The sequence below is a fragment of the Mauremys reevesii genome, linkage group 5 (genome assembly GCF_016161935.1).
Source record: "Mauremys reevesii isolate NIE-2019 linkage group 5, ASM1616193v1, whole genome shotgun sequence".
NCBI lineage: Eukaryota > Metazoa > Chordata > Testudines > Geoemydidae > Mauremys > Mauremys reevesii.
Genome location: NC_052627.1, coordinates 19,507,738 through 19,534,710, shown reverse-complemented (window position 1 = coordinate 19,534,710; position 26,973 = coordinate 19,507,738). Strand labels below are relative to the sequence as shown.

Below are 26,973 nucleotides of genomic sequence, written 5' to 3'. Positions count from 1 at the left end.
ACAGCTGTTATATTAAAAAGTGCATGTATGTGTTTGCACATCCACGATATGAACATTTTTGTGAATAAAAAATGAATAAGAACATAAGAACAGCCATAATGGATCAGACCAATGATCCATCTATCCCAGTATACTGTCTCCTGACAGAGGCCAATGCCAGGTGCTTCAGAGGGAATGAACAGAACAAGCAATTGTTGAGTGATCCAATCTCTATCATCTGCTGCCAGTTTCTGGCAGTCTGAAGTTTAGCGACACCCAGAACATCCCCGACCCTCTCGGTTAATAGCCAGTGATGGACCTGTCCTCCAGGAAATTATCTAGTTCTTTTTTTGAACCCTGTTGTAGTTTTGGCCTTCACAACATCCCCTGGCAACAAGTTCCACAGGTTGATTTTGTTGTGTGTAAAGAAGTACTTCCTTTTGTTTGTTTTAAACCTGCAACCTTTTAATTTTATTAGGTGACCCCTGATTCTTGTGTTATGTGAAGCAGTAAATAACATTTTCTTTTTCATTTTCTCCATACCATTCATGATTTTATAGACCTCTATCTTATCCCCTCTCAGTTGTCTCCTTTTTAAGGTGAACAGTCAGTCTTTTTGATCTCTGCTCATATAGAAGCTGTTTCATACCCTTAATAATTTTGGTTGCCCTTCTTTTTCCAATTCTAATATATCTTTTTGAGGCGGGGCAACCAGAACTCCATGGCATATTCAAGGTGTGGTATACCATGAAGTTATATATTGGCACATTATGATATTTTCTGCCTTATTATCCATCCCTTTCCTAATGGTTCCTAACATTGTTAGCTTTTTTTTTTTTGTCTGCTGCTGCCCGTTGAGGAGATGTTTTCAGAAACTTATCCAGGATAACGCCACGATTTCTTTCTTCAGTGGTAACAGTTAATTTAGATCCCATCATTTTGTATGTATAGTTGGGATTATTTTCCAATGTGCATTAATTTGCATTTATTAACATTGAATTTCATCTGCCATTTTGTTGCCTGGTCACTCAGTTTAGTGAGACCCCTTTGTAACTCTTCACAGTCAGCTTTGGACTTGAGTGATTTTTGTATTGTCTACAGATTTTGCCACTTGTTTACCCCTTTTTCCAGATCCTTTATGAATATGCTGAACAGTACTGGTGCCACTACAAATCCCTAGGGGACATCACTGTTATTACCTCTCTGTAGTGTGAAAACTGACCATTTATTCCTACCCTTTGTTTCCTGTCTTTTAACCAGTTACTGATCCATGAGAGGATCTTCTTCCTCTTCTATGACTGATTTAATTTGCTGAAGAGCCTTTGGTGAGGGGGGATGTTAAAGGCTTTCAGAAAGTCCAGGTATACTGTATGCACTGGATTACCCTTGTCCACATGTTTTTTGATCCCTTCAAAGAATTCTAATAGATTGGTGAGGCATGATTTCCCTTAACAAAAGCTGTGTTGACTCTTCCCAAACAATTTGTGTTAATCTATGTGTCTGATAATTCTGTTCTTTATTATAATTACAACCATTTGCAGGTTTGGAAGTTAGGCTTACTGGCCTGTAATTGCCAGGATCACCTTTGGAGCCTTTTTCAAAAATCAGTGTCACAGTCCCTATCCTCCAGTCATCTGGTATAGAAGCTGGTTTAAATAATAGGTTACATACAACAGTTAGTAGTTCTGCAATTTCCCATTAGTATTCACCCAACAGTTCTGAAGGAATTCAATCTGTTCCTGGTGACTTATCTGTTTAATTTATCAACTTGTTCCAAAACGTTCCTCAAAATTGAACTTCTCTGAAGTCTTACTTGAGTACTCCTTTAGCACTTCAGTCATCCAGTAGCCCCACTGATTATTTGGCAGGCTTCCTGCTTCTGATGTACTCACTTTTTTTTTGCTGTTACTTAGGCCTGGTCAACACTACGGGTTTATACCTAATTTAGCAGCGTTAAACCGAATTAACCCTGCACCCATCCACACAACGAAGCCCTTTATATCGATATAAAGGGCTCTTAATATTGATATCTGTACTCCTCCCCGACGAGGGGAGTAGCGCTCAAATTGGTATTGCCATTTCGGAATAGGGTTAGTGTGGCCGCAATTCGACGGTATTGGCGTCTAGGAGCTATCCCACAGTGCACCATTGTGACTGCTCTGGACAGCAATCTGGAGTCGGATGCACTGGCCAGGTAGACAGGAAAAGCCCCGCGAACTTTTAAATTTCATTTCCTGTTTGCCCAGCGTGGAGCGCTGATCAGCATGGACTGTACTGGAGATCTGATCGCTTTATGGGGAGACAGATTTGTTCTATCAGAGCTCCGTTCCAGAAGACAAAATGCCAAAGCATTTGACAAAATCTCCAGACAGAGTCCACAGCAGGGACTCAACACACAGCTGCGTGACAAGCGTAACGGAAAGCCAAAGAATCAAATGGACGCTCATGGAGGGAGGGAGCGGGGACTGAGGACTCCAGCTATCCTGCAGTCTCCGAAAAGCATTTGCATTCTTGGCTGAGCTCCCAGTACCTGAAGGGTCAAAAACATTGTCCCGGGTAGTTCAGGGTATATCTCGTCAATGTACCCCCCCCCCCCGTTAAAGAAAAGGGAGAAAAAATCGTTTCTTGCCTTTTTTCAGTGTCACTGTGTGTCTACTGCATGCTGCTGGTAGACACGGTCCTGCGGTGCTGAACAGCAGCATCCCCTCCCCTCCCCTTCCTTTCCTGATGGCAGACGGTACAAAATGGTGGAAAACTGTCCTCATCATCCCGTGAGTGCTCGGTGAGCTCCGCTGGGGGCGCCTGGGCAACAATGGGAATGACTCCTGGTCATTCCCGGCAGACAGTGCAAAAGGATTGAAAACCGGCCTCATCATAGCAACTGGGGGCTGAGCTCCATCAGCCCCCCCCCCCCCTTTCATGTCTAATGAAGATTCTGTACTGCCTGGACTATCATAGCAGCGGGAGGCTGCCTCCCCCTCATTTTATCTCACTAAAAAGTCAGTGTTCTTATTCCTGCATTCTTTATTACTTCATCACACAAATGGGGGGACACTGCCACGGTAGCCCAGGAGGGTTGGGGGGAGGAGGGAAGCAATGGGTGGGGTTGTTGCAGGGGCACCCCCTAGAATGGCATCATCATTTCTGTGGGATCTCTGGGGCTCTGACCCGGAGCGGCTGTGCTCTCTGGTTCTCTAGTACACTTGCCCCATATTCTAGGCAGGACTGACTCTATTTTTAGACAAAACATAAAGAAGGGAATGACCCGGGGAGTCATTCCCATTTTTGTCCTTGTGCCCCCGGTCGACCTCAGCGAGGCCAGCCAGGAGCACCCATGACAGCAGCAGATGGTACAAAGGGACTGATAACCATCATCACCAATTTCCAATTGCAGACGGTGCTATAGCTGGTAACCGTCTCTTTAACCTTGCAAAGGCAAATGAATGCTGCTATGTAGCACTGCAGTACCGCATCTGTCAGCAGCATCCAGTACACATACGTTGACAGTTAAAAAAGGCTAAACGGGCTGCATGGTTGCCATGCTATGGCGTCTGCCAGGGCAATCCAGGGAAAAAGGGCGCAAAATGATTGTCTGCCATTGCTTTCCCGGAGGAAGGATTGAGTGACGAAGTTGACCCAAAATCACCCGCGACACTGTTTTTGCATTGGGATCTCAACCCAGAATTCCAATGGGCGGGGGAGACTGCGGGAGCTATGGGGTAGCTACAGGATAGCTACCCACAGTGCAACACTCCGGAAATTGATGCTAGCCTCGGTACATGGACACACACCGCCGAAATAATGTGCTTAGTGTGGCTGCGTGCACTCGACTTTATACAGTCTGTTTTAAAAAAATGGTTTATGTAAAATAGGAATAATCCCGTAGTGTAGACATACCCTTAGTTTTTTGCTAGTTGCTCTTCAGATTTTTGTAAAGTTGTTTGTTCTGTAGAAGTTGTCACTGCCACGCACTGCCATACATTTTTAGTCTTCATTAGAGTATAAATTCCTTTAGTGGAAGCAACATTACATTTTTTTGGTGTTTGTCATATTTGCTTTTTCATGAAGTACTAGCTACCGTATATTATTAGAAAACAGCAAGAACAAAAAGGGGGAGGGATAGCTCAGTGGTTTGAACATTGGCCTGTTAAACCCAGGGTTGTGAGTTCAATCCTTGAGGGGGCTACTTAGGGATCTGGGACAAAAATCTGTCAGGGACAGTACTTGGTCTTGCTGTGAAGGCAGGGGACTGGACTTGATGACCTTTCAAGGTCCCTTCCAGCTCTATGAGATAGGTATATCTCCATATTAAAAAATTTACCATGTGAAGAGTATGATCTTAAATGTAGCACATAGTTGCAATGGAAATTAGCTAGCAAAATATTTGAAGAGTGAATTGCTGGTAGAATGAAGGGTGATTATTGGAAATTTACAGAACAGGTAAAGGGAAAACTCCATGAAGACTATTACAGGAGTAATAACCAGATTCAGAGTTGGAGCACAGTTTATGCATACAAACAGGACTGCACTACAGAGGCATTTGATAAGAATAATTCTTGTAGATGGCTAAAGGAAAGAGAGAGGCCTAATTTCCTACAGAAGTTTGAGTTAAGGATATGTCCGCCGCTGTTTGAAAGAGAAGCCATCACAGTTAGATCAGTTTTTGAATGCTTGCTTGGGAATGATTGGGTTTGATTAGGAAGGCAAACCTTTCCCTCTGAAAATGTGTGATTGTTGAAACAGTTTGACTAAAATTCCTCTGTTTCAGATTACTATAATTGACTGTTGTCTCCAAATTTTGTTGAAATAACTCTTCATAGGACAGTTGAATTTTGTATTTGACTTTTTAGTAAAATATTTAACTTGTACAGAGGAAACACATTTTTTTTTCCATTTCTTTCATTTCCTCTGACTGAAACGCCATGGTTCCCACAAACTTTAGACTGTGTGCGAATACAAACACACATTCTGATAACAGCTCTGACACAGACTACGAACTCCCAATTGCTCCCACCAACAGCCCCACACTTACTGCTTTAACCAGACAAGTGACTCTGTCTGAGTGCATACAATAATACTTAAAACTAAGTGCCTTATCAATATTAAGCTTCACAACATCCTCTGAGCTAGATAAGCTTTATTAATACCAGAGCGCTCTCAAAGCCTTAAAGGGTAATGCAACCACTATGGTGTAATTTTTGACCTCCGTGCATTCAGTTCCCTGAAAGATTTCCTGTTCCTTTAAGCTTTAATTGTGTGTAAAGTAATAGCAAAACCAATATTTTTTTAACTGTATTTTTAAGTTTTTTTCCAGCTACCTTAGTTTTGGGTGACCAATGATGTGTTGGCTTGTTTCCACCTGTCTCTTAAAATCTTAGGAGGGAACCTGATACCCATTTTGCAGTTGGGCAAATTGAGGTGCAGAAGATAGGCAGCATTCTTGAATGTCACAAGAAATCGGTGGCAGAGTTGGAAATAGGACCCAAGTTTCTTGGTTCCCATTTGTCTGCTATAACTACCAGACCTCATTTACTCCCTGTATGTAATATTCTTGCTAGTCACAGATTGCTACTATATTAATTAAAAGAGAAATTTGGGCTTGACAAGCAAGATAACTCTTTTAGCTGCTCAGGTGTTCACAGTCAATTTTATTTTCTTAATGAGGTCTTGCTGTTCATTACGTGTCGTGACTGTGAATATGTTCTTCATTGAAATTCTTGTGCAAGAGACCAAATAAAAAAACCTCTTTGGTTTGTGACCACTCGAGCAGTCCCGGCAGATGCCGCTATCAAAATGGCAAGACACTAATGTGGTCCTAGTGGAGGTGGTTTTAATACTAACATTTTTCCATTTTATTTTTGTGTTAACTAGTGGGAGCACAGCTTTGGTCTTGAAGAAAATCCTGGGAGAGGAATGGACCATGTTCTCATCAAGTTAATACCTGTGATCCAGGAATGTTATAGAGGTCAGTGACTGGGACGGGGAAGGGAAGCTGTGTGTGTTTAAAAAGCTTTTGCTAGAATTGCTTTGGATTTGTAATTGCCACAAGCAGTTGTTTGACTGGTTTTGCATGCAGCCTGGAGCTCTGAGGACTTTGTTTGTCTGTCAGAGAGAAGGGAAAAGTGTATCAACTTCAAACACAGGAAATCTAAAATTGGCGTACCAAAACACTTAAGTAAGGTTACGGTGCTAATTTAGTCCTACAAAAGCATAAGAAATGAATAGTTAAGTCTGCAATTATTCACTTAACATATTACACTGCATTTAAACTTCTACATGCTCAAAGCCAGTGATCCAGGACTGTTGGGTTAGACTCTGACGTTCTTAATTGGTGGGCAACAATGCTAATGGAATACACTGTGGACACGTGGTATTGTTTTCTCAGCCTACCAAGTTGTACTCCAATTTTGAGAAGTCTCTTCTGCTCCTGTCTATAATAATCTATGTATAAAGAAAAGACTGGAAATGCCTATACTGTGGGAATCTTAATATTACTTTGATACATCTTCTCTTTGACTTAAGGAGCTTGGTTTTTATTTAGAATCATTTAAACGTAGGGCTGGAAGGGATCTTGAGGTCATCTGGTCTATCCATCCACGCTGAGACAGGACAGGTGTTTGTTTAACTTGTACTTAAAAACCTCCAATGACAGGGACTCGGCAACCTCCCTAGGTAATCTATTCCATAGTTTATCCTTACAGTTAGAAAGTTTTTTCCTAATATCTAACCTAAATCTCCCTTGCTGTAAATTAAGCCCATTACTTCTTGTCTTACCCTCAGGGGACACACACAACAGTTGATCATAGTCCTGTTCATATTAACGCTTTAGAGGGCTGAAGACACTTTTCATATCTCATCTCTAGACTAAACATGCCCAGTTCTTTCAACCTTTCCTCATATGCCATGTTTTCTAAGGGTATATCTACACAGCAAAAAGAAAACCCCACAGTAGTAAGTCTCAGAGCCCAGGTCAACTGACTTGGGCTCATGCTGCAGGTCTAAAAAGGGTAGTGTAGACGCTTGGGCTGGAGCCTGGGCTCTGAAACCTGTCAAGGGGTGAGGGTTTTGGAGCTGAGCTCAGACATCTATACTGCTATTTTTAGCTCTGTGATGTGAGACAAAATCAGTTAACCGAGACTCACTGCTGTAGGTCTTTTTGGTGTTAATGTTTCCCAAATCTCTTGTCTCTCTCCTATGGAGTCTCTCTCTAATTTGTTCATATCTTTCATACAGTGTGGTGCCCAAAACTGGACATTGTACTTCAGCTGAGGTCTCTCCAATTCTGAGTAAAGCAGAACAATAACCTCCTATGTGTTATGTATGACATTCCTGTTAATATACCCCAAAATGACATTGCCTTTTTCTCAACATCACACTGATTGATACTCAGTTTGTGATCCACTGATCCCTTTTTGCAGTACTGCTGGCTAGCCAGTTATTCCCCATTTTATATTTGTATATTTGATTTTTTCCTTCTTAAGTATTGTCTTTGTATTTGTCTTTACTGAATTTCATCTTGATTTCAGACCAATTCTCCAGTTTGTCATGGTCATTTTTTAAATTTTAAAGTGCTTGCAGCCCCTTCTAGGTTGGTATTATCTGCAGGTTTTATAAGTATGCTGTCTACTCCAGCATCCAAGTCGTTAACGTAAAGGTTCCATTGAGTTTAGGTTCCCCTGGGATTTTGTGTGTAGGTCTCAATTTCTTTGGATTCGTTGTGATATTGCTAGACCTTTAATGTGGATTTTTCTTATTATTCACATAGTCCTAGTGCAAATAGGATAGTTGACATAATGGCTTCTTTTTAAAAGCTGAATATTTAGCTAGTGTAATTTACACTTTTGAAATACTAAAGGGGATTAAATGGATTTTTCACCTGATGGTTTTTTTCTTAGCATGTGAAGCTAAAGAGGAGCTTAAATAAGCATCTAACTCAGTAACACTTAATTTTGCTCATGTAAATTAAATATGGCAAAACAGATTTGTTGGGAACCTGGTAAGTAAAGTAAAGGAGCTGTGCAATAATAAAAAAATGTTCCTGGCCAGATAATTGAATTTTTACAGCGTTTATAAAGGACGTGCTGAGAGCCACTATGGCAGCAATGTTAAAATAAATGTCACCACTTTTATTGCCCGTTGGTAACCTTACTCCAGTCAATGTGTATTAAATGTTACAAATGGACTAAATTAATGTTCCTTCAGTACCAATGTTACTGAATGTTATAGATACCAAATAGTAACTGCCAAGGCTCATAGGTGCCATGTGTGATACACAGGTTTTCTTCTTTCGATCAGCAAAGAATCTTTCTTACTACAGAATCCATGTGATATGCCACAGTATGTGACACTCTTCTACCTCACAGAAAAGTGATGTGGCATACTGGAAAAGACCAAACAGCAGGGGAAACCCCCATTAGCCCAAATTTGCAGCTTTACAGGATTACACCAGCACAAAAGAACTACTTCTGTTAATGGTTGTCTTTTTATGGTACACGTTTAAAAAAAAAGGGAGGGGTATTGATACGTTCCCAACATCTTTCCTGAATTGGACTCAGGTGATCAGAGCGTAAATTATTTATTTAAAAAAATTAACAAAACATTTTGTGTTAGCAAATGCTTTGTTTAAGGTTATGGCGTTGCTTTCGTTATGTGTCTTCCCCACTTCCAGCAGTGATTTGTAAGCCTAGAAAAAATTCCTGTTTGGGCAAAAGCCTTTTGTTTATTGTCTCAGCCAAAAGATCATTCCTTTTTAGAAAACAAAATGATAGTTGTGTTTGAGTTACATGAGGGTGAAATAAATACTTTCTGCAGTGTTTATAAAAAGGCTAAAATTATTAAAATGAACTTTGCATATGTTGAACTTGCACATGTGTGAGGAACTTCTTGCTAATATTCTGAACTATGGTTTTAATATCTTCATAGAAAACTCTTTTCAGAGGCAAATACCAGTGTAGAAAGTGTATTTTTTTGGTGTTGGAGACTGTATATAATATGATAAAATCCTTAAGTCATTTATGAAGAATTTCAAAATTCCCTGCTTGTACAGAATTTAAAAATCCTGTGTGACTTCTAAATTTATTACAAGCAGAGCTTGTAATATAGGTAAAAGTGTGCTAAATGCCTTAGGTACCTTTTTATTTTTTTAGAATAACGACAAAGTAACTAGGAAATTTAAACTTGAATGCAGTTTTAAGGATAATATTTTGCACTCAAGTCAGGAACTTTTGAGCCATATTAAGAAGATGGCTACAGCTTTGTGAAACGTGTGTAAAATGTTTGATTTGAATTTTTCTTGAACCAGTGGGGATCAGAAGAAAAGAACAGATAGCTGGAGCTTAGGCAACTCTGCCCCTTGGAGTTCCAGCAGCTCTAAGGGCTGGTCCACACTAGCTCTTTAAATCGAATTTAGCAGCGTTAAATCGAATTAAGCGTGCACCCGTCCACACCAGGAAGCCATTTAATTCGACAGAGGGCTCCTTAGTTCGACTTCGGTATTCCACCTCGACAAGGGGAGTAGCGCTAAATTCGACATGGCTATGTCGAATTAGGCTAGGTGTGGATGCTAATCGATCTTAGTAGCTCCGGGAGCTATCCCACAGTGCAACACTCTGACGCTCTGGACGCCAGTCGGAGCTTGGATGCTCTGACCAGCCACACAGGAAATGCCCCGGGAAAATTTGAATTCCTTTTCCTGTCTGGACAGTTTGAATCCCATGTCCTGGTTGCTCATCGGGGCGAGCTCAGCAGCACCGGCAACGATGCAGAGCTCTCCAGCAGAGGAGTCCAGGCAATCTCAGACTAGAAAGAGGTCCCCAGCATGGACTGACCAGGAAGTCTGAGATCTGATTGCTGTGTGGGGCGATGTGTCTTTGCTTTCGGAGCTGCGCTCCAGCAAACGGAATGCGAAGACCTTTGAGAAGGTCTCCAAAGCCATGACAGACAGAGGATACAGCCAGGATGCAATGCAGTGCCGCGTGAAAGTCAAGGAGCTGAGACAAGGCTACCAGAAAGTCAGAGCGGCAAACGGACGCTCCGGAGCCCAGCCCCAGACATGCCGCTTCTACGAGGCACTGCATGCCATTCTCGGTGGGTCTGCCACCACTGCCCCACCAGTGTGCGTGGACTCTGAGGATGGGATAGTGTCGACGGACTGTTTCTCGGAGATGTTCGCGGACGGGGAAGATGAGGAGGACGAGGCAGTCGACGGCGCTTTCCCCGACAGCCAGGATCTCTTCCTCACCCTCACTGAGATCTCCTACCAACCCTCCCCAGCCGTTACCACGGACCCTGAATCGGGAGAAGGATCAGTCTGTAAGTGCTTTAAACAAGTTAACATTTATTTATTAAAAGCAGCTAAGACCAACGAGTTAACATCTTTTAAGTAATTAAACAGGGAGAGACATTAGGAGAACAGAAGGTCTACATACAGGGGGATGGAACTTTTATCTTCATAAGATATCTCCAGGAAACTCTCCTGGAGGTAATCTGAAAGTCTATGCAGGAGGTTCCTTGGCAGAGCTAGCTTATCGTGTGCCCCGAGGTAGCACACTTTGCCTTTCCATGCTACAAGCTGGAACTCCAGGACCATTGCCCTCACGAGCATGGCAGAGTAGGCCCCTGGGTGGTGGTGGCTTTCTTCCAGCATGCGCGCTCTCTCTGCCCGTGAGACTCTCCTCAGGGTGATCTCTCTCGCACACTCCTGCATGAAATTAGAGTAATTGGGGTACTATTAGTAATGGGAGCGCTTAACTGTTCCTTTGCATAACAAGAAGCCTCACTTAACAGCCACGTGCTGCAGTCTACAGAGTGGCAGCATACAGGGATCTTTCCCAGTGAACAGCCGCGAGGGGGTGCAACAGGGGCCGAGTTTATGCTTTCAGGATTGCCTGCATCAAGAGGACAGAGCTGTACATTCACTTCTATGAATCCAAAAGTGTTTGGCTTACCATGCCTTGCTGCTACACGAATTCTTCTTTCCTGCAAAGGTTCTCTGATCTGCAGCCCAATACCCCAGGCAATGAAAGCGCATTCAGAGAAATCGAACTTTCCATTAGTGAGTGCGCATGAGACATGTGCTGTGCATACTCTTGTTCACAGACACCAAGTAGACTATGTTTCTTTGTTTAAAAAATGTATCATTGTAAGAAATTCACTACCTTTTTGATATCACACAGGTGCAACTGTATCACGACCTGATGCACCATGCCCCTCACAGATGATGGCACAAACTAGAAGGCGTAAGAAAAAGACAAGGGACGAGATGTTTGCTGAACTTTATGGGCTGCTCCAGAGCCGAGGCGGACCAGCAGAGCCAGTGGAGGGAGAACCTCAGTCAGCAGCACCGCTCACTCTGCGAACGGGAGGACAGGTGGCGTCAGGAGGACCAGCAGGCGACTCAAACGCTGCTTGGACTAATGAGGGAGCAAACGGACACGCTCAGGCGCCTTGTCGATGTTCTGCAGGACCGCAGGCAGGAAGACAGAGCTCCCCTGCACTGTATCTGCAACCGCCCACCCCCACCTCAAACTCCAATCCCCCCCCTCATCAAAAATAACAAAGAGGAGGGTCACCAGGGGCCGTGAAAACTGTCACTGCACCACAGGACAGTGTTAAATTACGCAAAAGCTATCAGTTACTACATTTTGAAAAGTCCTTCCCTTACTGTGTTCTTGATTATTAAAAGTAGTTTTCTGTTACTTACTTTTTCCGTCATGGTTTTTTACACAACGCTGTGTTAGATGTCTTGGGTGGGTCGTTGGGTGGTTGAGGGGGTAGTGTAATGCATAGGACAGTCACCTTTAGCAGGGTACAGAGACGGGGGCTGGATCAGCAGCATGTCACACACACAGTGCAGTCAGTAGGCGGTTAGCTGGTATGGGAGGTGGTTTGCAGGTTTTCTGTCGTTGGGGGTGGTACGTGCATTTGTAGCGGGGGAGGGGGGTTACAGATGTCATGCAACGGTCCCTGTAATGGACCGCAGAGCCACGCAGCAGAGGAATCTGTATCCGTCCTCCCCCGCAACAAGGCCACATAGCCCCCGCACACAGAGTCCAAAAAAGGAGGGATGGCAGGATCCGTTGAAACAACCAGTCCGGCACTGCTGACCGGTCTGGGAGTGGGAACATGTCAAACCTCGACTTTAGAGGCGGTCTTTACATGACCACACACCCTACCCAGCACAGTGTGCGTCCCAGTTTCAACCCTTTAACGCAAAGTCATCAATAAAGACACCGTTGTAAAGCTACAGTGGAGCACGTACTTTAATTTTTAAATGTGTGTTAGAAGTTGGGGAAGCGGGGTGGACGGGGTATGTAACTGCAGAGGCTAGTCAACAGTAACTTGGTAAAGAAACAGGGGCAGGTTCAGCTTCTCTGTGAAGAAACTGAACAGTCACAGTTCACGCTGCTCGCTGGTACTTGAAGAGTTTCTTGTCGCTGTGCAAGGTGCTTGCATAGGGCGTGACGAGCCAGGGCATTAGCAGGTACGCTGGGTTCCCTAAGATCAGTATGGGCATCTGCACATCCCAAGCGTTATTTTGTGGTCCGGGAAGAAACTACCTTCCTGCAGGCTTCTAAGCAGACCAGAGTTCCTGAAAACACGCACGTCATGAACTTTGCCTGGCCACCCGACGTTGATGTTGGTAAAACGTCCCCCATGGTCCACCACTGCTCGCAGCACCATTGAAAATTAGCCAAATTTCTCAGCAGCTGACTGCGGAAGAGGTGGACGATAAGTTGCGAGGAGCTGACAGCGGCCACAACTGCAGCGGGATCTGTGCTCGCAGTGCTGTGGCGCCCGCGCTGTCACTGAGAAGAAAAGTGCATGAACAGATTGCCAGCTGGCGCTTTCAGGGAGGGATGCTGGGCGTGATTGACGGTTCAATGATGACAGTTACCCAAAACCACCCTCCACACAATTTCCCCCCCCCCCCCAGCATGCATTGGTGGGAAATCCCAGCATTCCAATGGGTGGCGGGGAGTGCGGGAACTGTGGGATAGCTTCCCACAGTGCACCGCTTCCAAAGTCGACGCTTCGCCCGTTACTGTGGACTCACACAGTCGAATTAGTATATTTATTGTGGATACACAACTTTGACTTCATTAGGTCGATTCCAGAAATTCGAATTAAGATGAATCGAAATAGTCTTGTAGTGTAGACGTACCCTAAGGCTGGCTTCCACCTCTCTTCAGGTGCTTGCCGGCACATCTCATTAGGCAGCTCTGTCTCCTTCCCTTGAGCACCTACAGCAACACTGCCTCTATCCCAAAAGACCAGAGCAGGCTGCTGTTAGTTCCTTTTTTCTCTTGCATTTCCGTATGCACAGAACAGTATCTGCACCTCTTTCTAAGTAGCTGCTATTTTAGTTTAAGCAAAACAAAAATAAATCCTCCATTTACAGGCTGCCGTGTGATTTCTTCTGTGCCTTACTGCAGACACATTTGAGGAAAGAAGTGGCAGTGTTGTGTCCCCATTCCTCGCTTGCTATGGAGTAGCCACAGTTCCCTGATGCAGGAAACTCCCTACCAGTGCCAGGTTTTGGACCTTACTCTTAACTTCACTTCCTGGGCAGTATTTCCTCCATCCCCTCACAGAGGAAGAGCTGACAGACTTCACACAGAGGCAAAGAGACAGCTACTCATTGAGGCCTTGTGTAGACTTGGATTTAAAGTGTGATGTTAGCTAATGTGCTGACTAACATTTTAAAAGTCTAGAATGGGCAAGGCACAGTGTCTTAGCGTGCTAAAGTGGTTGAATTTAAGTTTAGTGGGGATTCAAGATGCCACACGTCAGGCTTTCATCTATGCAGTGTACAACCGCAGAGCAGCTGTCAGATGATTACATAAGTTTGCCAAACTCTCTAAAGCCAAAGAAAAGCATTGAAAATTTGCCATGATGTTACCTTGTCTAGAATCAGAATTGTCGTTCAACTGAGACTCCACTTTTGATATAACTAGATCCACATCTAGCTTGAGGGAAGGCTTATGCTTCCGGAGGTGATCAGCAGAGCAGACAATCCTTAGTCTCTTTCCAAAGGGAATATCACATTTTTGGATTAGAGCTCCAGAAAGTTTAACAGTCTTCTGCAGATACAAAGAACCTCTAATAATAATAATACATATATCTCCAATTGTTATTTATTTATTTATCTCCTAGAACTGGAAGGGACCTTGAAAGATCATTGAGTCCAGCCCCCTGCTTCCACTAGCAGGACCAAGTACTGATTTTTGCTCTAGATCCCCAAGGGGGCCCCCTCGGGGATTGAACTCATAACCCTGGGTTTAGCAGGCCAATGCTCAAACCACTGAGCTAACTCTCCCCCATCTGTTCTCCTCATTATGGAGTACTCAGGTAGTAGGTTTTCTTAATTGCCCAGTCAGGCAAAACAGGCATGGTTCTTAAGGAAAGAAGGCTTTCAAGAAGGAATAGATGATTTTGTGTCTAAGAAAACAATAGCAAGGGCTCTGGATGATACTTTATTCTCTTTTGGGCTGTCATGAATACAGGCTGGCTACTGGATTTAGGATGAAGAAGGCAGTGGCATCAGCTGCTGCTGTGTACGGACCCTATGATGTGAGATCAGAAGATAGACAATTGTGCAAGATGAAATAGTGCTACCTAGCTATCGTCTCTTGTTTCATTGTTGGAAATGTTTAATGAATTTCTTTCAGTTGTAATTTAAAAAACAAAACCAAAAAAAAAGGGCAAGCATTTTGAAAGCAGACAAACATACTCTGTTTTCTCGCTGGCAAAGAATCTTCTTGGCAAATAAACTTCAGGTATGTCCTGGAGCAGGGGTTCTCAACCTCTTTCTTTTAGCCTCCCCTCCCTTACCTCCCCCTCCCCCCAACATGCTATTAAAAAACAACAGCCCACCTGTGCCACAATGACTGTTTTTCTGCATATAAAAGCCAGGAGTGGCCTTAGGTGGTAGGAAGCAGGGTAATTGCCTGGGGCCTCACACCACAGTGGGGTCCCATAAAGCTAAGTTGCTTAGGCTTTGGCTTCAGACCCGAGTGGTGGGGCTTGGGGTCCTGGGCTTCAGCCCTGCGCTGCGGAGCTTTGGCTTTCTGCCCTGGACTCCAATGAGTCTAATGCCATCCCTGCTTGGCAGACCCCCCTGAAACCTGCTCGTCCTCCCCTCCCACCAGGGGCCCTGGACTCCTGGTAGAGAACTGCTGTTCTGGAGCATGAACTGATGACATTGTTCACCTCATTGGTTCAAATGAAGGGCATAGACATGCTGTCTGCAAACATTTCTCTGTCAGCTGTTGCACTCCAAGACAATCAGTCATGCTTAATAATAGCTGGACCGGCAGTGGACGTTACTACAGGCAAACCTGCTGATTTCAAGACCTTAGATAATCTGTTTATCCACTTCACTGTTTTGGTGCTGCAAGCTGCTCCATTGTTGTACAGAGTTGACATCTTTTACAGGTAGTTCCTCCTATTGCAAACCATGACAGACTGTCTTGGAGAGTTATGATTGACTGACTGCCTGTGTTTAAGAGAAAGGAGTTGAAAAAGAGTATTCGTGACATAGAGGTGCACCAGAGCCACTAACTACTGTACTTCAGATTATTGTTGATGGTGTAGTCATTGGCTCTACAACTGGTTAAATTTTAGGTTAGTTTTAACTGAGATTAAAGCAGATCTTGCCAGATTCTTATATGTAAACAAACTTTCCCACACACCATACAGTGCAATTATACAAGAGAGCAAGAAGTTCACTGTTTCACTTGAATGACCTCATTAAGAGCAATACATGCTAGGGCTAATTTAATATTTGCAATTCATTTGTAACTGTATTTGTCTACTGATGGTGTAACATTTTAGATTTCTTCTAATCTGTGGATGACAGATATAGGTACAAAAAAAATTTCTATTGAAGCTTATCGTCAAGAACCTGGTCTCTGTTTCTGAAATCTCAGCCCCAAGTCGTCCTCATTTCTTTTCTATCCCTTGAACAAATACTAACAAGAGAAATAGGATAGGAGAAATTGGCATTGTGGAGACAATATATTTCAGTAAATATGATTATTGAGAAGTAACCTTTTTTTGGAAATCTAAACACTTAAGTTCTTCTCTTGCAGTGTGTACACAAGTTGACCTTAACCAGCTACTTTGTACATGAAATGATATTGCAAATTTAGGATGAATAAACCCTTTCCTTGGCTACATCAAAAACTCACAAACCGAATTGGAACACCTACATGGATTGGTTGCCTTTTTGTGTACTTTCCAGAGTAATTTGCTTAAAAAAAATCCTTATCTTCCTGGTTTTTAGGGGGTAGGGGAAGGTCTTAAACTTTATCTGTAAGCCTTACCTTATAAAACTCAACTGCAGTTAATAGTTGTAATGTCTTTTTATACTATTATAGGTTCTTAATTTTTCTGTCCTCCTACTCCTGCTTTGATTTTTTTAGAACAAACCACTAGGTTAATCAGTATGACTTGGATGTTATGAAAGCAGAAAAAGGACCCCCTTGCCTGTAGCACAGATGGTTCCTCCTCCTTTCTTGTCATGTGGCTAACGAATCCTGCATTAGTGATGGATAGATCTGCTGTGCCTCTCTAATCAAACCAGCCTGTGCGCTGGTACAACAGGCTCCTGGGGATCACAGTGCAAAGCTCTGAATTCGCCTGACTTGCCAGAAGGATGTTTACTTAATGATGGGCTGGCAGTGGCTTATAGGCACAGAAGAGCTATGTAATGCTTTTGCAGAGGAAATAGTCTACTGTTATTAATGTCTTATGAAGAGAGGATTTGAAATGTAATATGCTTGCAGAGAATTTGAAAAATACTAGGTAGGATAAGACACAAATAAGTACAATCATTCTGTTTTTCTTTGCATGATATTTTTCTGGAACTTGACATTTAATATTTAGTACATGAATCGCTTTCATAAACATTATTTTCTGGTCGATAGGTACATCTTTTGGAGCTGTCTCGGCTATTATGCAGAACAACAAATTGAGATGTACTTTGTTACTACTTATCTTTTTATGCATGTTCGTAGAAACATGGAGGAAGTTTATAAGTAAACTAAATTTTTGCACTGATGCTCACAATCCAAGGGAATTTATAACTTCAGTTTTTCACATGGATTAGCTCTAAACTACAGCAAGAACAATTCAGTTTCCTAAGTACTGTAAGTCTGGAACTAAAATGTGCCTCAATGCCTAATATTAAGACATTACTCCTTAAAGAGAAGCACCGCTGAAAAGTGAACATTTATGTACAGATACATATTTTTGAATAGTCATTTCCTGTGCCTGCTTCTTGATGCTGCAGACTTCAGGTTTGTTTGAATAAGAAAGATATCCTTCAAAATTTCTTTGGTTTGATCCTGCAGTGAGCACCATAAACTTTTGTTTGATATCACAATTCTTTGCTATGGAACATGATTTCCATTTTGACTTTGCTTCATTATTAAGCAGGAGAAGAAAATGGGCAATTAGACAACTAACCCAGTTGTAAAAATTGGTAGCTCTTGTAAATAGCAGATGTAACAAACTAAATTATTAAAAATAAAAAATGAGTTATATGGTTTTCTGATTAGCCATATAATGTTTGGGGGAAGACAGTGCCATTTTCAGTATGAAAATCTTCAATTTAAATGTGTGTTGAATATTTTGCATTCAGAAGGAATCAATGATTAAGGGATGGAGTGTCAAGTTGCTCTCACTGGCCATTGTACTCTGCATTAAGGAATACTTTTCTTTAGGAAATCAATATCAATATAAAAGCTGTACATCTGCTTTTTAGACTTGATCAAAAATGTTACCATTTGTCTCTGAAACTGACAGTCTTAAACTGAAATCTTGTGGTTAAGCTTCAGAACTCTGAATCAGAAGACCTGTGGTCTAGTTTCAGTTTTGGCCCAAACATTCTATCTGACATACAAAAAACGTAACCTCTCGGTATGTTAGTTCATCCGCTTAGTATTGGAGATCATAGCACCTACCTCACAGAAGTATGTCTAAGGCTAAAATTAATTATCTGTAAAACACCTGAAGACTGTCAGAAAGCTAAGTGGTACAAATTATTATTTTTTTCCCTTAGAACGGCAGATTAGTTGCATGGATACAAGATTTCCAGCAGTGCTGTGTGAATGTTCTTTAATCCTAATCTAGGTGGGGCATGGAGATACAGACATGTTCAGTTCTTGGTGTCTCTGAGATTGCCAATAAGAATATCAATTAATGTTTTGAGTAGTGGTAATTTTTCTGATGTGGATCCTGACTGTTATGAACAGTACAGAAACCACCAGTTCATTTCACTAGGCCAATCTCTCATGCTGTTGAAGTGTCGACACCTGTTTCCAATTGGCCAATGATGCTAGCTTGCCTTACCCACTTGTTAAACAAGTCCCTTTGTGCTTTCTTCCATGCTGCCTCTCAGTAAACTACCTCCTTGCGCTCCTTCAGTGGCTCCTTGGAACTCTCCTTTTCTGTGATACCTGCATAAAAACTTTCTGGGCAGCTGGTCTTCCAACACTCCTGCTTCTCATACTAACCAATATTGTCTCCTTGTGTCCTGTGCATCTCCATCTGTTTGTATCCACCTATTGTCTCTGATCTTTTATGCTTTGATTGTACGCTACTCGGAGCAGGGACTTTTTACTCTGTTTGAACAGTGACTAGCACAATGTGATCCTGGTCTGTGCCTGTCCTCCTTGACACTACAGTAATACAAACAAGTAGGCCACCAGACAGCTGTCTGAGGGCGACAATTTCTGGCCAGTAGTAACTCTGGGCTGGATTTGTAGTAATCCCTCAGCTCTGTAGAGGGAAAAGGTTCTTGTTGCATTGCTCAACACCCATTATTTTTTTTCTCTTTTCTAAGGCTGTCAAGAAGTGGGTTGAGTATATGCTGGTGGGCTGTTCTACCAGCCCAGGTAGGACACGCAAGGCTGTTAAAGGCCCTTGCCTCAGGACATGATTTATTATTTGAACGCGAAGGACATAAAAACACAATATAAAACACAGCCCAGGAATGCTGGCTATAGACCCCAAAGGCTTCCACCAGCCAGGGTGGTGAAGAGGACATTCCCTTCCCCTCTTCACCTAGCTTTCTTTTCATTATATAATCTGCCTAGCCACATGATAGACAGGGATCTCTTAAACTTTTCCAGGCTGCTGCTGCTTGTCACATTGGGTTTGAGGTAGATACATTTAAATCTGTGGGCAATCCTCTATTGTGTGATTTTTAATTTACAGGAAGGGTACCCATTTGTAGATTGTGTCAAGCCAATGCAACTGAGCCAAAATAATGAACCATGGTGGCTTGCAACAGTTGTATTTTAGAAATTTGAAGCAAGAAGGAATAAATCCCATGAGCAATTTATCCGTTCCCTAGAAGTTTAATGGGCTGTGGATTATTGTAAACGTTCTGGGCTCCAGCCTGTCTGTAAAGATGTTTAAAGACACACTATTAAATACCATGGCATATGTTGATAAGGTTCTTCAGGCTACTTAGAGATGCCTCAAAATGCTATGGGGCCTCTGAGGTGTAATGATATTGGATTGGGCAATTTTTTTCTTTTTGTTGTATACATGCATTGGAATATTGGCATAACTAAACAAGCTGATGACTGAAAACTATTTAGTATTTTATAATGTTAATTCAGCTACTTTTCCACCATTATCATCTTTCACTAAATTTAGGGGGAATCTGAATTTGCAACATCTTAAAAAAGGCTTAGCCTCTGAGCCAGTCACCGTTTTGGCTCGGTTGTGGCTTGGCACTATCTAAAAATTCCTTTATGACCAGGGATTTAATTTCATTTTTATCTTGGATTTTCCATCCGGTGGTGTTCTTTCTGATGGAAAAAGCTACAGAATTGTAGTAGCGAGTGGAAATTTATTATTGTGGCAAGACATGGCAGTAGAATTTTTATCTTTTGTTCTTTTCATTGCAGGTAGTATGACTTTTTCCTCTGGTGTTACTACATATATTTTGACCAATGGCAGACATGATTTGAATCTGAGGAGGAGTGTGCACTTCTTTTGGTGTGTGTGTGTGAGAGTGGGGGGGGGGATTTAAATTGCTGTTGCTATCCTAGGAAAAGGTCAGATATATAGGAGTAAATGGTTTTGAAGAAAAGTGTTTGTGTGTTGGAGAAATGGAAGGATATAGAATTCTGTAATCCTGTGCTCAGTTTAAAGAGCTGCTTGCCTTCTTAGCAGACATACTGCAAATAACTGAAAAGAAAATATATTTTGGATAGTGTACATACGGTTTGACGCAAACCACAGTTAACATAACTCTTCACCGGTATTGAGATAAAATTATCTCATCTTCAGAGTTCACAAATTTTTCCTCTGATTACTTACTTTTGTAGACCACAGCATAAATTCCAGTCTTCAGTAAAAGTCTTATTTTTCATGCTAGCAGAATAATTTCTGGCTAAGTCCTGTTATTTCTGTTTACTGCTGATGTAAGAACTCCCTGTGAAAGCTTTATTTTCTGCTGCTTTATCATTATCGGTATGCTAACCAAACACACATGTCTCCTTTTTGGTCCCAGTGAGTTTTCCTATCCTGCTTTGATTTTCTAACCAAAAATGTCTTCCAGGAATTGTTAGCAGCTCTCCCTGTATTGAGTACCAATGATTTAGAATCAGTGCAATGCTGTTCGGGTTGGCAAAATAAACTGTAATCTAAGGTAGCCTTCTGTTTGTCCTGTTCAGTACAAATTGACTGATTCAAACTTGCTTTCTATGAATGGGAAAACAAATGCCCAGTTTTTGCTAAGTTAGATGGAAATATTTCTGTCCTATTTTTGTATTTGTAAAGGCTTCCACTGATTGTGTAAGAAATGTTTTGAGGTCATAGTAACCTTAATACTTATTGAGAATACATTTTTCAGTCCCTCTGCTTTGCTATAACGTGTCTGAATGATGGATTTTAATACTCTTCTAGTAATTTGGCGTTTTTGTACAGTGTCTTACCCCCTGATTCTTGTGAATGCTGACTATTAAGCCCCATAGTAGTCAGTAAATGGATGTTGCAGACTAATACTAATTTGGTAAACTTACTTGAACAGATGTAACGTGGTTTGACATTGTGCTAATTATAGTTCTAAACTGGATGCACTGGAAATCAAATATTTTGCTCTTGAAATCAACACTTTGAATTTTTTAAGGTTTCATTGCTTTATAATGAAAGAAAAGATGATTCCAAGAAAAACTTTCAGAGCAAAAACTGTGTCTATTTTTATCTTCATTATTTGTCTCTCTAGGCCTCTTGTCTGTGGAGGAGTGTCCTTCCCTGTATGATGAACTCCATTTAGTAACACAAAGTTCTTATTTTAAATAAAAGCCTCTCTTCCCATGGTTGAGGTAAAATGTGAGCTTCATTGAAGTCAAGGTTAAGAGTTCACCCCAGGGCTGTATCTTAAAATATTAAAAAGAAAAGCTGCATATTGGTATGTTTACATCAGACTTGACAATTCACCACATAGTGATTAATATTTCCATTAATCTGAATGAAGATGTTGAATGACACATTTTTTGGGTCATTTTGCAGGGAGCCCACTTTGAATGAAATATGGGCAGTACAAATATTGCATACAGTGTTCCAAAATAAGTAACAGTTCACCTCTGTACTACTTGAACTGTGTATGGTGTTTACTCAATCATTAACATGTAAAATTTAAAATTAAATTTGTTATCAAGCTACAGATATAATGCAAAATTCTATTTTCCTCCATCTCTGAGAATTTAGTGTTCTTGTACCTTGCCAATTAGCAAAACAACTAATGCTGGGGAGACTCTCTAGAGAGAACAGCTTGAGTCATAGAGTCTGAAGTATCCCAGCCAAGCATCAGAGGTGAGGTACATTGGCATGACATTGTGTTTCTGGGAATTTTGACCTGGTGCAGCCCTGTAGATGAACAGAGGACTATATTTACCAGTGCTGTGAAGCTGATGCCTTTCTCTACTGCTAAATCCACATGCAAGTTTTTGTAGGTTAATTTTATGATGTGTAAATTAGCTCATTAAATAATTTGCATGAAATGTCACACATGGAGCTGTCTAAAACTTGCCAGCTATGCAGATTTGAGGTAGGTTTATTGTTGGACCATGTTACTTTCCTTGAACCATGTGCAGATGGTCAGTATATGTGGCCTTACTTAGGAGTCATAAATGAAGCTTCCCACATCTTTTTCACTCTTTCTGTCATATTTTGATATCATTCTTTTCTGGACCTGATTTATTACAAAAGTTGTTTGGCCTCAACAGTGAGGAAATAGTTTATGAAGCTTTCCTAATCTTGGGTAATAGCCATTTTTAAATGAATGACTAATCCAGTGGTTCTCAACCTATTTACCATTGCGGGCTGCATATGCAGAGCTCTATGTTCTATGGGCTGCATCCACACAATATATATACTATCTGTATGGCCCTGAGGACGTGACATGGGCAGCAGCTGTGTACTGATTGGGCCGTGGGTTGAGAACCACTGGACTAAGATGTCTCATCAAGTGTTTACAAACATAAAATTATATTTTGTGTTGGAAAGGGGTTCAGTGGTAGCAGAGGAAAGGCAAGTATATAATTTATTTCAGTGTAAGTAGATATGAAGGAAGAAATGTGGAAAAACAAAATGAATGCATGTAGTCATAAGAATGAGTCGAATTAGTGGTCCAGCTAGCTAAGTATCCAGTCTTCTGACAGTGGAGGGTGCCAGATGTTTGAGGACATCATCTAGTCCCCGTTTCTGGCACTCTGAGGTTTAGGGGCACCCAGAACATAGAGTTGCATCCCTGACCATCTTTGTTAATAGCCATTGATGGACCTATCCTCCAGGAACTTGTCTAGTTCTTTTTTGAACCCTGTTGTAGTTTTGGTCTTCACAATATTTCCTGGCCATGAGTTCCACAGGTTGACTGTGTGTTGTATGAAAAAGTACTTTTGTTTGTTTTAAACCTGCAGCCTATTAATTTCCCTGGGTGATCCTTAGTTCTTTTGTTATGTGAAGGGGTAAATAACACTCCACACCACTAATAATTTTATACACTTCTATTGTATCACCACTTAGTTGTCTCTTTTCCAGCAGAACAGTTCCAGTCTTTTTAAGCTGTCATATTGAAGCTGTTCCATACCCCTAATCATTTCTGTTGCCCTTCTTTGTACTTTTTACAGCTCTAATATATCTTTTGTGAGATGGGGTGACCAGAACTGCATGAGGTGTTCAAAGTGCGGGTGTACCATAGTTTATATAGTGACATATATTTTCTGCCTTATTATCTATCCCTTTCCTAATGTTTCCTAGCTTTCTGTTAGCTTTGTTGACTGCCACTGCACATTGAGTGGATGTTTTCAGATAACTCTGTCCACAGTGATTCCAACATCTCTTTCTTAAGTGATAAAAACTAATTTAGACTGCACATTTTTATATTTATAGTTGGGATTATGTTTTCCAATATGTATTTCTTTGCATTTACCAACATTGGATTTCATCTGCCATTTTGTTTGCTGGTCACTCAGTTTAATGAGATCCTTTTGTAACTCTTCAGTCAGCTTTGGACTTAACTATCTTGAGTGGGTTTTTTTTGTTTGTTTGGTTTTTTTTAATCGTCTGCCAGGGTGGATTTGATTTAGATCACTAATCAGGAAGATGCGATTTAATCATGGATTTCTACATTAAAAGTGCATTCTTATTGGTTGTTATAACCTTAATACATATTCTTCACAACTCAGAGATAGATGTACATTTCATTTTTAAAAGGTGTACACTATACATTTTTAAAGTGATTTATTTTGAAAATTTTTCAGATTAGTTTTACAGCTATATCAGAAAATGAATGATTTTTCGGTTATTTAATTTACCAAAGGTAATGGAAGCAGATATTTCACCTCCCAATAACTTCATAAATATCTCCAATTCAACAGGTTAATCATTAATATTTGTAGGATTTTCTTACCATGCTGTATTAGGAGGAGAATATCATCAGACAGACATTTTAATTGTTTTATTTAACTAAAACAACAGCGTTATGTATTCTGGATTTTTTTTCAACAGCAAATATATAATAATTTAACAAAACAAGCATATGAATTTTTTAATTTAATTAAACATTCACGTTTTTTAAAATCAGGTTTGTTTTTGTTAAATGAAATATATATTTTTTAAAGAAACAGAAATTAAATCGACTACGTCAGCCAGGCCAACATTAAAATATTGGCTTCTGCAGCTAACTCAGTCGTCTTCACCTTCATTTTCCTGTTTGTTCATAACCTGGAAAAGTAAAACAAGCTTTCCTCCTTTTCAGGTCCCAAACAATTTATCAGTTTGGAATGAATTCGTCCAAAGGAAGAAAATATTCTTTCTACACTGGCAGAAGAAACTACTGCTGTTAAAAGTGAGATTATCACTTCAACAGTCTGAATCAAAGTGCTTAAGTGACTTCCACCAGTTCACTGGTGTGACTTTCTTTAAAACATCATCAGCAAACATATATTTCTTGAATGGTTCACCCTTAGCTCTGAAGTTTATTATAGTTGACATTATGGAGGGATGATTGCTGGATGTCCATGTCATAGCCAACTCCTCTTCTTCAGCAGTTACGGTTTGACCCTGGTACCGAGTATTGAGAATATTGGCAAGAAAATGAGCTGGCGATAGTGTTTGTCCCATTTGTTTTTTTAATACTTGTAATTTAACTCTGTCGTTGAATATCTCTCTTTTTAAGATCTCACTGAGTTCCTTCCAAATGTCAACAGCGTCAGCAATAAAACAGCTATTTCCCTGCATTTTGTTCAAGGCTACAGAAATACGCTTCAGGGTACTCTGCATGTGTTCAATGTTTCTCTTAAGCCCAACGTTGTGATCTTTGGCTGTGACAGTGCCATCTATTTTTTCACGATTTTGTTCACAAACTGTCATCAGATTAGGCCAGTTCTTGATATACTGCTCAAAACAGTCTACTACTGAGTTCCATTGCACGTCTTGTGGGAGAGTTAGCTTGGTTCCTCCCACTTTTTTCAGAACAGCTGCTGCAAAGTGGTTGTTATGGAAGTATTTTGTTATTTCAACAACATTAGCCTTTATTTCTGGAACACTGAAGTCTTTGGCTAGGAGGTGCATCAAATGAGCACTGCAATCATATGTTATTAGACTCTCTTCTAAATAATTTCTTCTCATCTTGGATAATTTGCAGCATTGTCTGTGACCAAGCTGCGTACTAGACATCAGCATTTTTTTTCTCAGTTTGTTATAGCTTTTACTGCTACTTCTGGTAAGTATTCTGCTGTGTGTGTGCATTTCCTGATATATCAATTGTTTCTGTAAGGAAGACATTCCCTTCTTCTGTTGTTACACATGCACATACAACAGGATCATTGTGGACATAGCTCCACCCATCAAGACTCAGGTTAACAATTTTACCCTTTAGACCTTTTGCACAGTACTCAATTTCTCTTGTGTACACTTTATCCAACAATTGCCTGTGACATCTTCTCTTTTGGGTGGACTGTATCCTCGTCTTAATGACTGAATAATGTTAATGAAGTGTGGGTTCTCAATCCTGTGGAAAGGAGTTTGTTGCATAAACGAACCGGGCAATTTTTTCATCAATTACCTCTTTTTGTAATTTGCTGGTTCTTATCACAAACTTATCTGTGTGTGTTTCTGGATGATGGTTTTTTTTTTCCTTTTTGCTACAGGTGATATACTGTGGCTATGTGACACATATGAAACACTATCATTGGCAGATAACTCTGAAACTATAGAAAATGATGGTGATCTTGAAGGTGGGTAGTCTTCAGAATCCTGTATGTTGAGGATGGATTCTCCTAAACAAAATAAGCCAACACAGTTATTTAATTATTATTACCATACTGCTCATTTAGTATTACTCATTGCATTCACTGACACTCAGTACTACTTTAAAGGTGAAATTGTAAAAGGAAGATCTGCCTATTTCAGCTATTTATTTTTTTGTCACAACTGCATCTAAAATGAAAGTACCATAGAGTAACAAATATATTTTTTTGCTCAAACATGAGAATTCAGTAATAGTCAAGAAGAAAGACAGGCAGTCCTTAAGAAAGAAGTATGAAATAAAAAAGTTTGCCAACCTGAAGATTCTGCATGTTCAGACATGTTCCTTTCATCATCTTAAACGCAACTTCCTCCTGAGAAGGAAAACTTCTCATGATGTTGTTTCATTTGGGCAGCCAGGCCTTGCATTTCTTTGTTGCACTGTTTTTATTAGTATGGGTTGATGTATTTTATAATTTGTTTCTCAAGATATGATGACATTGAGGTCAGATTAAATTTTAAAAATAGCATTGCTAATATTGCCAACAATAAAGGCAGTTGTGCCTTTTTAAAGTATTTTAGCTTTTAGGATTAAGAGAGGGGAGGAAATGGTTTTCTGAACTAGTTTAGCAAGCAGTATCTCTGATTTTTGTAAAGTTTAGTTTTTTTTTAAACTGAATTATTAGATTGAAATATAGGCCATTGTAAAAAGAGAAAATAAAAAAAAACTATCAGTGTCCTTTCCTACTTTTTCTGACACATTCTAGGAAGAAGAGTGACTTAAAATGAATATAGAGTAATATGGTTATTTTATCAGCAAAGCTAAACTTTGAACATTGCCTTCCTTGTATTGATAAGAGAAAACCTTTTATTTGAAAACATTTGAGGCATGTTAAATATTTTTCGAAGTACCACATGAAGATACAAACACATTGAAACAATAGCCAAACTTCATAGGCCCTTTTTTTGAATACTTTCCAGTTTACAAATACTTTACAAGACAAAGAGGAAAACAATAAAACAACTTTTTATTTCAAAGAGTCTTATTAAAATGATTTCCATTTTAACCAAACCTCTGAATGCTCATCAACAAGAAGAAGACACCGTACAGAGAACAACCAATTTTGGCTTTGTACTACTGAAACAGCACATTTCTTCTTCTTGCAGGTTTGCTACAGCTGCCCTCCATTAAGGGCAGGCCCCTAAGTGAAGCCATGCTGGTGG

General features: G+C 40.7%; 1 protein-coding gene across 9 annotated transcripts in view; it reads left to right on the top strand.

The window, feature by feature from the left end:
* Nucleotides 1-26,973, top strand: part of WDFY3 (WD repeat and FYVE domain containing 3) — a 319,930-nt gene that overhangs the window by 57,617 nt on the left and 235,340 nt on the right. For all 9 annotated transcript variants that reach the window (XM_039539787.1, XM_039539793.1, XM_039539788.1 and 6 more), the window contains exon 2: nt 5,851-5,944. The gene's annotated coding sequence lies outside the window, so the exon portion shown is untranslated. The remainder of the gene's footprint in view (nt 1-5,850; nt 5,945-26,973) is intronic.